General features: G+C 46.5%; 1 pseudogene; it reads left to right on the top strand.

The window, feature by feature from the left end:
• The first annotated feature begins 839 nt into the window (after positions 1 to 839).
• Positions 840 to 2,226, top strand: LOC102915472 (ubiquitin-ribosomal protein eL40 fusion protein pseudogene; annotated as a pseudogene).
• Positions 2,227 to 14,273: the final 12,047 nt, after the last annotated feature.

Here is a 14,273-nt window from a genome sequence, read left to right as displayed (position 1 = left end):
TACAAAAGTAACTAAAACAAGCATCATTTAAGGTCTCCTTACTTGGTAGTTTAGGCTGGTATGAAACCCACTGTTCAACCCATGCTGAACCTTGAACTCGTAGCAATCCTCCTGCTTTAGTCTCCCAAGTGGTGAGATTGCAGGCATGAGCTGCAATACCTTATCTTTTAAAACCCCGACAACTCTAAATGAGGAAAGCGAGATATGGAGAGGTAAGGACCGAACAGGGTCAATCCATTTGAGGTGGAGGTAAGCTTTATTCCCATTTCTAGCTAACTCCAAGGTCTATGATTTTTTGGTCGTGCCCACGTACAGCACAGGCAGCAGTGAGGGACCGTGTGCAGCAAGCCGTGGGAATAGGTCAGCTCCTTGGGTTTGGATGGGAAATGTCCTCCACAAGACTCAGGGGTTTGGACTTGGGCTCTTAGGTAGTGCTGTTTTTCTTTCAAACCACCACAGGGGATATGTGTGTATGTTGTGAGCATGCGTGTGAGTGTGCATGTGCGTGTGCGTGTGCATGTGCGTGTGTGTTTGCAAGTGTGTGGATACACAGTCTTCCTTTCTCCGTGTCCTGTGGTAGAAAAGAAGCTCTTGCCTGGTCAGTCCTCTTTCCTGTGCCACTGTGACCACCATATCTCACCACAGGTTCTCTTCAGGGTAGGTGACACATCTTTGTTTTTTTACAGGGGAGGCAACCGAGGCTCAAAGACTACATAAGCTCTGAAGGCCACTTGAGTAAGGGACACAGCCGGGACTCAGATTCAGGCCTGCCTCCAAAGCTGAGCAAAACGTCAACACGTCCCAGGCCTTCCTGCGTGCACGTCCATGCCCCTGCGTGCATGTCCACGCCCCCTGCTGTCCGCCAGAGGAGCGTTTCAGACACAGGTGCAGCAGGGTCTCCAGAGTCCAGGAGCTGCCGTCCTGGTTGAGTAAACACTAGTGGCAGTGAGCAGCACAGATGAAGCTCGGCCTTTCTGGAGGAAATGAATGCTCTGTCCCCTCCAGGTTGGGAAGCTAGCTGTTGGAGTCCCTCCATTGGCTGGGTAACAGAGGTGGGTGGGGACGGGAGGGACATGCTACTCTCTGATTCCTGTCCTGAGCTATAGGAACATGACAGGAATAAAGAGAGGCAGAGCCTCTGAGCCTCTGAGCCTCTGTCTGGGTTTCTCTGGAAGCTGCTAGGCTGTAGCACACACATGGTTTTGTGTGTGTGTGTGTGTGTGTGTGTGTGTGTGTGTGTGTGTGTGTGTACCTCTGCAGAACCTGCTGAGCATCTGTCCCAAGACCAGGTGACAACAGAACCTGTAATTGCTGCTGCTGCTCTCCAGTCCCATGATGATGTCTTCATTTGTCCTCAGTCCCTTTCAGGAAAATGTTAACACAAGGTTTCTTTGTTTTATCTGGATTCATTGCCTCCCAGACCCTCAATGGTGCTCCTGCAGCCTGTGTGAGGGAACCATGTGAATTAGCACGTGACCGGCAGCTAATTCCTTTTCTGAACCTTGGTCACCACGGTCGCATTCTCTCCTCTGCCTTAACTACCCAGCCTCTGCCCTAGAACATTTCCTCTTGTTCCTGTCAACCCATGTCTCAGGCTATATTCTCTTCCTCACTTCCTAGAAGCCCACTTTGACTTCTGTGGTTCACCCTACTTCCAGATCTGAGAACCTCCCTGAAGCATAGCTTGTGAATTAGCAAGAGTCTCTTCAAACTGGGTATGGTGGTACATACCTGTAATCCCTGAATTTGGGAAGCTAAGATAGGAAGATAAAGAATTTGGTCAAGAATCAAGAGGCTGCTCTTTCCTTCAATGAGGTGGCCGAGCAGACGCAAAACAAAGATCTTCGTGAAGACCCTGAGGGGCAAGACCATCACTCTTGAGGTCTAGCTCAGTGACACCATCAAGAATGTCAAGGCTAAGATCCAAGACAAGGAAGGCATCCTACCTGACCAGCAGAGGCTGACATTTGCTGGCAAGCAGCTGGAGGATGGCGGCACTCTGTCGGACTACAACATCCAGAAAGAGTCCATCTTGCATCTGGTGCCTTGCCTGAATGGTGGCATCATCGAGCTGTCCCTTCATCAGCTTGCCCAGATGTACAACTCTGACAAGATGATCTGCCACAAGTGCTACACACATCTGTACCCCTGTGCGAGAAGTGTAGCCACACTAATAACTTGTACCCCAAGAAGAAGGTCAAATAAAGTTGGGGGCCATACCTGGCTCATGACCCTGGGACCAAATAAAGTTCCCTTCCATTGACTGGAGTAGGAAAAAAAAATGAAGATAGCCTGGACTATATAGTGAGATCCTGGCTCACAAAAGAAAGTCTCTTTGATTTGCTTACCCCTAACACCTAAGCAACAGTGACTGTGTGCTCTGTGTGTGGGAAAATGTTCATTCCATATCTCTTTATTTTTCTCCCAGAATGAAGCATGGGCAGGTACAGAGCAGGGTGGTATTTGAGAGTCCCCTGGATGGCAGTTCTGAGACATTTTGATCAGAGCTCTCCATAGCTGACCAAGCCTGACTTGGCTTTGCTAATTGCAGTGGGACTTTTCGTGATTTACGTTAATCATTCCCTCCCACATTTATCAGTCAGGGGCAGGGCTGACCTGGCACAGACTAAATGAATTCTGTGCTCACTCATGGTTCCATCCAGGTTCACTAACACAGGAGCAAAGGAACCTCGTGTCCCGATCATCAGAGGTCATACTTAGATCTCTACGGGCCACAGCACACCTTACCCAGAGGGGAGCCCTACTTAGGTGGAGAGGAATCAGGAATGACATGCAGCTTGGTGATCGTTGTCCCAGTTCTGCAAAAGACTTGCTGTGTGACCTTGTAGAAATTGCCTCACCTTTCTGGGCCTTGTTCTTCATCTGTACCAACCACAGTAATGGAGGATTGTTTCCAGCTCTGAACCTTTGATTCTCTGGCTCAAAGGCAAAGATATTTACTTCGACCTGAATAAAAATGTTCCTCCTGTGACAGCAGCCTGGAGAGATCAATAATTCTGTCAGAGCATCCTCGCAGCCAGGCTGGAGCATGGCAGTCTCCCCCAGGACTGGAAACTTCTTCCTTACTCCTTGCTCATCCCTGTTCCTTTCCCCTCTCCTTGGTCCTCCTTCTGCCTCCCTTGATCACCCCACCCTCAATCCAGGACGCAGCAACCTGCCATGAATGAAGACTGGCTGGTCACGGGGCCAGTCACCATGGTGACGGATCCCCGCAGCTGAGGTTGGCATCAAAGTCACATGAGAACCCCGGAAAACTGGCTGAGGTATTTATAGAAACAGCTGCTGATGCTTTTATGGAAACGGGTCTATATTTGAAGCTGGGCCTGAAACCTCCATGCCTTTCCTGAGCTGAAGGGAGGCAGGGTTTTGTACCTTCAATTCTCCTGGTGCCTGGTGGGACAGACGTTGCCCTCCCATTCCAAGAATGACCTGGCACATCTTCCCAGCCCCCTCCTGGCTGATGCTCTGGTCCCACTGAGCATTATTTACATTGAATGACAATGCAACCACCAGACTGAAGTCAAGGCAGTTGGAACGCCTTTTTCTCCTCCTCAGGTACAGAGAGGAGTAATGCCCTTGCTGCTATTAGAAAATGCGGCTTGCTGTTTCTCTTCCTGAGCCTAGGGAGGGAGTGTGCACACGTGGGTGTGCAAAGCTCAATCCCTTCTGTCCTTCCTGGCACTGTAACTGTTTCCAGAAAGGCTGTAAGCAGTGATCGTTGTGTACTGAGTGAGAGTTGTGTGTATTTTCTTATTTACTCCTCACCAGCTCCTGTGGCCTCTCTGTCAGCCCCACTGTGCAGACAAAGATGGAACGCTCAGAACCAGAACCCAGCTGGTCTGTCTCAGGCCCATCCTCTTCCTACTCCACCCAACCAATGAGTAGGACCTGGAGGGAAATTAGTTGGTTTAGGGGGTTTCTTCCTTCAGCTCTGCCACGCATACAGAAGCCCACAGTGACCTGTGGAATGTGGTGGCGGAGACGTGGAGAACACAACAGTAAAAGGCAAATCTTTATTCCACACCTGCCCCCGTTCACACAGTGCCTTGGCACCGAGGAGGCGGGATTATCAGTCTGTCATGTATTGATCCAGAGATATCTCTGGCTCTGCAGGCATACACAGCCATGCCCTCTTTATCTTTGCTGCATTTAACAGCCCATCTTGGAGACGTTTCTAGGTCAGACCATAAAGAGCAGCCCTGATCATTTGAATGGCTGCTAAGAATGTCACTGTATGGAGATGCGGTAAATGATTTAAACAGCCCCTTGCTGGTAGATATTAAGATTTTTTCCCTTTTTTTTCTGTAACAGACACTGCTCAAGGAGTATCTTCAATTGAGTGTCTTTAACCAAATACCTGACAAATAAGTGTATGTCTTCCTAATTTTTATAGACAAGGGATATGTGGCATTGGAATTTTAATAACTATAGCCTAATTCTCTTCCACTGAGACTGTACCATTTAACTCTTCTGCTAGCAACATGAGTGTTCTCAACACCCTTTCCCATGTTTAATTATTTGCCATCATAATAGGGAAAGTGGCATCTCATTGTTTTCAGATTGCATTTCTCCTATTATACATGGAACATCTGTTTACATTTGTAAAAAGTGTAAGATTTTAGGAATCCCCCAATCACATCCTTCTCTATATAACCATATCTTTAATATTTTTCCTGCTGATATTTAGAGACCATGTAGTAAATCAGCCAATAGATCAATCGATCAATCTCTCAATCCACCTCTCTGGCTCTCTGTCTGTTTGTCTGTCTCTGGCTCACTCACTCGCTTGCTCTCATTCTCTCAGTGACGTGGAACTCAGAATCCGGCCTCCACCCCCTGAGTGCTGAGTTCATGGATGTGGGATGCCATCTGGCAAGGATCTCTGCTGTACCACTGCTTGTCCACGTCTTCCCCTTCTCGCTCTCTCCAGTGTCTCCTTCCTTCTGTCTGTTTGGGTCCGCTTTGTAGTTCTTTTCCTTGGGTTTGAAGTGGTTGCTCGCTTCATTGATTTCCAGCCTTTCTTCTTTACTAATAGATCTATTTGAGGCTATAATATCCCTCTAGGTCCTGCTCATGATGTGCTCCTGTGGCTTAAGTTTTTACAATCATCAATATTGATCCATCTATTATTTATGTTGATATAGGGAGCAAGGTAAGGATTCAGATTTATTTTTGCTTCAGATGGCCAACCAATATAATTTATTAAAATCTATTTCTATCTGTTTTAAATACAATCTTTACTATAGCCTAAAACTTTTTACCTGAGGTTTTCTGAGCTTTATCTCTGCCTCATGTATTTCTCCTGATTAGGACGACATTCGTTTCAGTAGTTTTAGAATTCGCTCTTGCTTAGGGGCTAATTCTTCAGAAATTTCCATTTTCATAATTTACCTGCCTAATTTTGTTTCTTACTTTTTCTCTCTGAACCTCAGAATCAGCTTGTCAAGAAAAAAAAAACATTGTTTTTTGTATTGTAGTTGTTTTTAAATCAATTACTTTAGAGAGAATAAACATGCTTGCTATATGTTGTCTTCCAGAAACATTTCTTTCAAAGACCACGGTCTTTTGTTGTTGTTTATGTTTTTGAGACATTGTCGATATGTAGCCGAGGCTGGCCTCCAGCTCTGGGGCACTCGCTCCCCTGGTGCTGAGATCAAGGATATGGACCATTCAACCATCCAGTCATTTCCTCCCTTACAGTCAAACCATCTTTTGAGCCTCTCAGTTGTATGTGGACTCTTTCTTCATAATGATTTTCTATGTATCTTTTAATTTATATTCCTGTGTTTTTTTAAATTGTTGTTGCTATGGTAACAGAATCAGTTTTTTAAACTCTCTGCCTGGTGGCTGTGTATCTGAAGGTTACACACTTTCAGTTTGCTAATTTTCATAACCAAATGTTACTGAATTGTTTCTGTTGGGTTTCTTAGTTACGTTACTCTTCAAATGAAGCTTTTAGCCTTCAAGGGGAGCATGCAGCTGTATATTTTAAAACTCCTGGAGCAAATGGCTACTTAATGATTTAATGAGTTGCTACCATTAAGTGTTAAGTTGCCCACAGCAGTGCTGAATGCATCTTACTAAGAGCAGCTGTGGCCAACTGCCTTGAGTTCACGCACTTCTACCTTCCCCAGTCCTTACAGCATCCAGGTGAACTCAGAGAACAGATCACTATTTCCATTTCTTCCTCATTTTTGTGTGTGCCCATGCCCATGAATGTGTGTGTGTGCGTGCACATGTGTGTATGTGTGTGAGTGCACGTGTGTGTGCACATGCATGCACAAGTGCTGAGTGCTCCTGTGTGTGTGCAGGGGACAGAACGGGGAGCATTGGGTGTCCCTGTCCTGTCACTCTTCACCTCAAGTTCCCTTGAGAACTTGCTGGCCAGTCATCCTCCAGTCTTCTGCTCCTCTAAGCCCTGGCACTGGTTACTGGTGTACACATGCCTAGGTTTTATGTGGGCACCCCGGAACTCAAGCCTTCATGCTTTCACAGCATGTGCTCTTAGCCGCTGAGCTGTCTCCCCATCCCATGTCCATTTCTCAGATAAAGAGTCTGAAGGTCATAGACATTGAGCGATCTGTCAGAGATGGTCCAGGCAGTGTTCAGGCAGTGCTAGCATCAGAACCTCATTTTACCTAGCTTTTCATTGACATCCGGGGGAAGGGAGAGTGGAGCAGGTCCTTTCCTGCAGTGAGATGTTTGCCTAGAACCCTGCCCTAGAATGTTTGTTTCCAAAGGTCTGCTCTGGGTTTGGTTCCCGACCTTGACAGTGGCTTATTGAGTTGGGATGCCCACCCTGCCTAGAAGGAACTCTCTGGAATCAGGTTCTCTGGGAGCCATGTTTTCTGCCATTGAGTTCCAAGACACAAAGGAGCCAGGTCACACAGCCTGCGTGGTACATCTTGCTCCTGTGAAGGGCTGTGCATTCATAGTCTCCGTCACCAGCATAGTGGCCTTGTGTTGCCATGGGAGACAAGGAACAAAGCCATTCAGAGGCTCCTCTGAGTCATGGGTGGAGGGATGTGAAGAGGCAGGCAGGAAATAGAGGCCTCCATTAGTTCTCTATGTGTGTCATCCTCTGCTGTCTTTCTCTGTCCTCAGCTCCCTCCCATTTCTCTGCCATTTGCCCCACACTTGTTTGCCACTGGAGTCCATTGGTTTTAGGAATCTTACTCAGGCCCCAAAGTGAGGCTGTCATGAAACATATGAAGCCAACAATGAAGAACTTCCTAGAAGCTACTTCGAGTGGACTCTGGGACTAGAAATTGATATCTCTTCTAAAAAAGCAGGATATTTCTGAAGGCCTCTGGTGTCACCACCTCTAAGCCTAGATAAGTCACTGCCATGATGCCTTTTACACGCTCTAAAACTTTTAATAGCTCACTATTATCTTTTGATACTATATCAAAAATATCCCCTGTGGTAGTTTGAATGTAAATGACCCCTATAAGCTCATAGGAGTGGTACTATTAGGAGGTGTGGCTCTGTTGGAGCAGGTATGGCCTTGTTGGAGGAAGTGTGTCACTGTGGAGGTGGGATTTGAGGTCTCATATATACTCAAGCCATGCCTAGTACCTCAGTCTACTTCCTGTTGCCTTCTGATCAAGATGTAGCCAGCACCACATCTGCCTGCATACCACCATGATAATGGACTGAACCTTTGAACTATAAACAGCTACCTCAATTAAATGTTTTACTTTATAAGAGTTGCCGTGGTCATGGTGTCTCTTCACAGCAATAGACATCCTAAGGCATTCCCTTTGTGTGTGTGAATCAACACATGGATGGTGTATGTGTATGTGGTATATACACACATGTAAGTGCTAGTATGCTTATACAGAGTCAGAGGAAAGTGTTGAGTGTACTGTTGTATCAATCTCTTATATTTCTTTGAGATAGGGCATCTCACTGAACCTGGAGCTAGGCTAAGGGCCAACACATTCCAGCAGCAATCTTCTGGCCCCCATGACCACATCTCTGGTCTTACAGGCATATATTTTTCAGTGGGTGTTAGGGACTTGAACTAGGGACCTCACACTTGTGTAGCAAGATCTCCTACCCAGTGAGCTATCTCCCTATCCCCTAAGTAGAAGCTTCTAGGCCGGACATGTCACATTTCTTTTCTGTATTAGAGAACTGACTTCATCTTCCAGCTTTATCTCCTTCTTGTTCCTTAAGCCCAGGAATGTAAATGTCCCTATTGAACCCAGACCTGCCTGTGAGTTCAAGGACAAAGTTGCTGTGGAGTAATCCTTTTGTATACTGTAAACATTTGCCACTCCAATTGGTTTAATAAAAAGCTGACTGGCCAGTAGCCAGGCAGGAAGAATAGGTGGGACAACCAAACTAAGGATGCTGGGAGTCAGAGGAGATGTCAGCAGATGCAGAGGAAGAAGGATATGTAGAAAATGAGGTAACAAGGCCTGAACCACATGGTAGAACTTAGATAAGAAATATGGGTTAATTTAAAATGTAAGAGTTAACTAGTAACAAGCCTGAGCTATTTGCCGAGCATTCACAATTAATATTAAGTTTCCATGTCAGTTATTTGGGAACTGGTGGGCAGGAAAGAAAAGTCCACCCACACAGAGTAAATTCCTTATTGCACTCATTTGTGATTACTCCCAAAGAGAGACACCCAAGAGGATTTGGTCTACCTCTGCCTTCACCTGAAAACCATAATTATCCTAAAGAGGCTCAACCATAAGTAGTTATGTGCTGTGGTTTGCATTTGGAATATCCCTCCACCCCATAGCTCAAGAGTTAAAGGCCTGGTCCCAGTTTATTATTACTGGGAAGTGATAGAAATTATGAGATGGGGTCTAATTGAAGAATTACAGGTCATTTGGGTGTGCCCTTTGAGGGAATCTATGGGACCCTACCTCGCTGGTTCTACTCTGCCACATTTTCCTGCCTAGATGCCATACCACAGGCACAAAATGATAAGGCCAATGGACCATGGGCTAGAACCTCTACAAATGAGCCAAAATAGAGGTCTTTGTCTTTACAAATTGATTATCTCATATATTTGTTATGCTAATAGTCAGATGGCTTGACACTGTTTTATCAGACATTTCACACCATTATCTTTTTATTTAAAATTCTTTTTTATTCATTTTACATTCCAACCACGGATTCCCCTCTCATCCCTCCTCTAGCCCCCCACACTCCCCCCCCCCAACGACTCTCCTAAAGGTTAAGTTCTCCCATGGGAGCATAGCAAAGTCTAATACATTCAGTTGAGGCAGGACCAAGCCCCTCCTCACTGCATCAAGGGTGAGCAAGGTGTCCCACCACAGGTAATGGGATCCAGAAAGTCAGCTCATGTACCAGGGATAGATCCTGATCACACTGCCAGGGGCCCCTCAAACAGACCCAGCTACACAGCTATCTCAGCATGCAGAGGGTCTAATCCAGTCCCATGCAGGCCCCATAGCTCACACCATTATCTTAGCTTTTATCTCGATATAAGGTTTCCATGTTTATTTTCATGATTCATGCTGCTGCAGGCTGCTATGGGCAGGGAGGCATCTTCAGCAGTGGTATCAAGATGACTGCAGACTTATAACTGAGAATGAGAGACACTGAAGGCTTCTATGCCAACCTCCTCTGCCCCCCAAAAGAAAATAGTCCACATATGAAGCTATTGAAGTGGTGTTTGTTTCTTTTTCCGTTTTTGTTTTGTTTTGTTTTGTTTTGTTTTGTTTTTGCATCAATAATGATGGAAACAAGAAATAGCAATGGGAGGGGAATGAAAATAAATCATAGTTTTTCTGGTCCTGCCTGGCCCACAGTCAGGACAAATCTCTCTCACCCACCAGTCCTGCAGCCGCTCAGACCCAACCAAGTAAACACACAGAGACTTATATTGCTTACAAACTGTATGGCTGCAGCAGGCTTCTTATTATCTAGTTCTTATGTCTTAAATTAACCCATATCTATTAGTCTATAAGTTGCCACGTGGCTCATGGCTTACCAGTACCTTATATCTAACTTCTCATGGCGGTGGCTACCTCAGCCTTCCACTTCCCAGAATTCTCCTCTCTCCTTGTTCCGCCTATACTTCCTGCCTGGCTACTGGCCAATTAGTGTTTTATTTATTAACCAATCAGAGCAACACATTTAACATACAGAACATCCCATAGCAGTTGTCCTTCTAAAAAACAGTACTCAGAACAAAGGTTGAATGGAACACCCCTGCCCCGACCACCACGTATGACAAATACCCTGTTTCCTGCAACTGGAAACATTGCCTTTCTTGCATCTAGGTGAAGTTCAGCATTGTCTTTCCACCACACAGGCTGCTTTGGGACATTTACTAGGTCCTGGCCTATACAGAGGGAAGCACCCTAACCACCTCCCAGTTGTTTCTGGCTGGTGTATAGGCCATTTTTTGAGATATGCCAGAAACTGAGCACATTGTCTGGTGCAGAGATTTTTCCCAGATGCAGTTTATCTGCTTTTGTAACCCAGAGTACTGTGTGACAACAGGAGAAGGTAAACGTTGAGCCATAGGAAGAACTGCCATCCCCAAGGTTGGTCTCCAGTGGCCATGTGGGGAGGAGTAGCTGCCGCTCTACACTGCCTCTGCTCCTGAAGTCCCCTCCCCTTTCAGCTGTGGATAGGTGACCTTTGGAACACTCTGGTGTGTAGGCCAAGCTCTCTCCCCTCTCAGAGTTCCATTCCAGGTACACAGGGTCACAGGATGAAGAGCATCCTCACTTCTAGACCCTACCATGTGCTCACTGTATCACCACCCCGGCAGCCGCAGCACCTCACATGTATGGAAGCCTCATGACGCCACCCACTGCTCTTAGAAATGTATTGCTTGGGGGAAATTTCATTGGCATCCAGCCAGCTATGAAGGGGACAGTAGCGTCATCACCATGTCATGAGCAAGGACACTCGGATACTAACCCTGTGAGTCCTAGAGCCAAGTTGTTGTTTTTTTTTGTTTGTTTCTTCGTGAAATGGGGTCTCAAGGTGTTTCTGTGTTCCCCATGCCGATCCTAGTCTTCTGGGCTTAAGCACTCTTCCTGCCTCAGCCTCATGAGTGGCTGGGACTACGGTCTGCCTCACTGCCCCTTGTTGGGGGCCAGGTCTTCCAGTATGCACTGTGTGCTGATCCACAGCTCCGTCCTCTGTACACTGAGAACAGGGACCTGGTGACTCTTCATTTTCCTTCCCAGGCTGAAAAACTTGCTTCTTCTCTTCTGTGGATTCCAGCTGACTCCTCTGTGAGAGGGTGAATCCAAGGTCACTGGGCACTGTTGCAGGTCATTAGGGAGAGTGGCTAAGGATGGGCAAAGACAGGGAGCTAAGGAGACCAAAGTGCCTCGAGGGTGAGTTAGCATGCGGGATACATGGAGCTCGAGTTCCAGGCCCCAGTGTCTATGGCCCCAGGGAAGTGCGTGACACTCGCCTTTTCCTTCAGGTGAAAGGTCACATAGCCACAAAGATGGTCTGTGTTTTCTGAAGCCACGGCAGGATGATCATCTTCCAGCCCAGAAGTGTAGCCGTTATTTTATTTTACAGGTTCAATGACTCAGTAACAGTAGTGGAGAGAGACATCCTTATTAGCTATGCTTTAGATCTTAAACACTAGTTGCGTGAGATTTGCTATTCTTTACCAACTAAACACAGTCTGAGGGGATGCGGTTCCCATGACGGCTGTTGGAAGAGGCCCAATTTACTAAGTCAGGGCTGAAGGAATTCCCAGAACTGAGAGTAGCAGGTAGATGACACGTGGTCACTGAACATCTACCTACTTTCATCCACACATGTTGATGATTATATGGCTTTTCTGGTTTTTTATTGTTGCATAAGAAATCTCCCCCAAATGTAATGGCTTAGGCACTAGAGAGATTCCTCAGTAGTTCAGAGCACTGGCTGTTCTTCCAGAGGACCTAGGTTGGAGTCCCAGCATCCATATGGCAGCTCACAACTGTCTGTAACTCCAGTTCTAAGGGATACTGTACCCTCTACGAGCCACTGCGGGCACCAGGCATGCATGTAGTGCATAGGCATATATGCAGACAAAACACCCATGCACATAAAATTAGATAGTGAATGAATGAATGAATGCAATGGCTTAAAGCATTCGTCTTTTCTGTCTCATGAGTTCCGTGGACCAGGTGTCTGGGAATAGTTTCTCTGGGCTATGTATGTTCTATGTGGAGCTTACACCAGGCTCTGGCTGTAGTCTGGAAGATCCGCTTCCATGGTGATCTGCTCACTTGGCTGGTAGGCTGTGGGTAATTTTAGGTCAAGGGTCCAGTGAGAACTGGGGTCTGGGGCCTTCAGCTTCCTCAAGGGTAGGCCTCTCTGTATGCCACTTTGGCTTCCTCACAGGATGGTAGTCAGTTCTAGAACAGGATTCCAGGACAGAGATAATGGCGGCAATTCTTGCTTATAGCCTTTATTTAGAAACAGGCATGATATCACTTCTCTTGTTTAAGCAGTCATGGAGCCCGGATTCAAAGGGAGGAGATACAGACATCATCTCTTGAAGAAAGTGTTATGAAAGGATTCAGGAGCCATAATTTCAAACACTTGAAATACCTTTCTGACTGTAGAGAAAAATAATGCCAACCTCTTGGGTGGATTATCTTGCCCTTTGTAGCTTTGTCACAACTGTGGTGAGGTATTTAACATTTATGTGACAGGCTGCTTGAGGAGGTCCCCTTGGTTAATGTGGAAACTCCACAAAGGCAGCGGCCATGCCTATCGTCAACACATGATGGAACCCCCACAAATATTTGCTGAAAGAACAGAAAGGAGGGGTTAGAAATATGAGTAGAAAGGCCAGGAAAGAAGATTGGAGACCAATTCAGAAGTCCTAACCACAGAAGATGTAGCTGAGACTATCCAGAGGAAGGGATGGCCATTTCCAGAAAGGGAAATGGCAATAATTGTGTCACTCAGAACAAAGGAGATGTCATTATCTTAGTATCTCTGTGTTCAACATACTCAGAAGTTACATACATGAAAGGGGACACACATTACAAGTCCCTAAACATCAACAACGAGAGCAAAGGCTTTAAACTTGGGATGAACTCTCTGTATAGTTAGGTGGATTGACTACCCACACTAAATCTTAGCTTCCCCATCAGTAATAGGAAGGTACTAGTCATACCACCTTTACAGTATCACACAGTATAATTTTAATACTATGCAGTGTTATGTAAAAGGAAGAGTTTATTCAGGATGATCAGAGGAGAGATGGCCATTGGAAGCTGACGTGCTTGAGAAGACTCCATGGTGCAAGTCTACGGCCCATTTCCACCTCAGCACCTGCACTGTGGCTTCCTGTCATGTCATGAGCCCACCCACCGGTGATGCATTTCAGGCTTCATCTCTGACTCATTGCAGTTTTTGACACTATGGATTGGCTTTCCTTCTAGAAACGTCTGTGACACACACTGTCCCCCCAACTCTTGCCTCCCTGTCTTCTTTTCTGACCCTCCTTGCTCTTGCCTTAGAAGTCAGTCCTCCCACTGAAGCTTTCTCCAGCTCATCTCCACTTTTCCCCTGTTTAGAACATACAGAGGAAAAGTCGGCCACGTTTTCTGTGGTTAGGACTTCTGAATTCATCTCCAGCCTGCTCTCCTGGCCTCTCCACTTATATTTCTAACCACCCCTTTCTATTCTTTTAGTAGATATTTGTAGAGAGTCCATCATGTATTGGTGATAAACATGGTCTCTGCCTTTGTGGCATTTCCACATCAGCCAAGGGGACCCCCTCAAGCCGCCCGTCACATTGTTAAATACCTCACCACAGTTGTGACAAAGCTACAAAGGGCAAGATAATCCACCTGAAAGGCTGGCGTTATTCTTCTTCTACACAGGCAGAAGGGGATGGGGGATTCTGTTGAGTGAGGGAAGAGGAGGAGGGGCCTTGACTGATTCCTGGCAGAGGGGGCAGATGGGCCGAAGCTTGAGCCAGGAAAGCGTGGGAAGAGTGGGGTGAGCAGAGAGAAGGCTGAGGGAGCAAGTGGGCTGCAGGAAAGTCAGGAGGGAGGAGCGGCGGATGAAGCTGGAGAGGGGAAAGGGCCTCAGGGCGCCGTGGGCTTGAGAAGGGTACCGTTACATTTTCACTTCTAAAAGATTTCTCTTGTAGCCAAGTATGCTAGTGCACACCCTTAATCCCAGCACGTGCGAGGCAGAGGCAGGCTGATCTCTGAGTCTGAGGCCAGCCTGGTCTACAGAGAGAGCTGCAGGACAGCCAGGGCTACACAGAGCAACAGTGT

This window comes from Peromyscus maniculatus, chromosome 6 (genome assembly GCF_049852395.1).
Source record: "Peromyscus maniculatus bairdii isolate BWxNUB_F1_BW_parent chromosome 6, HU_Pman_BW_mat_3.1, whole genome shotgun sequence".
NCBI lineage: Eukaryota > Metazoa > Chordata > Mammalia > Rodentia > Cricetidae > Peromyscus > Peromyscus maniculatus.
Note: the sequence above shows the minus strand (reverse complement) of the source record. Positions and strands in the feature narration are given on the sequence as shown.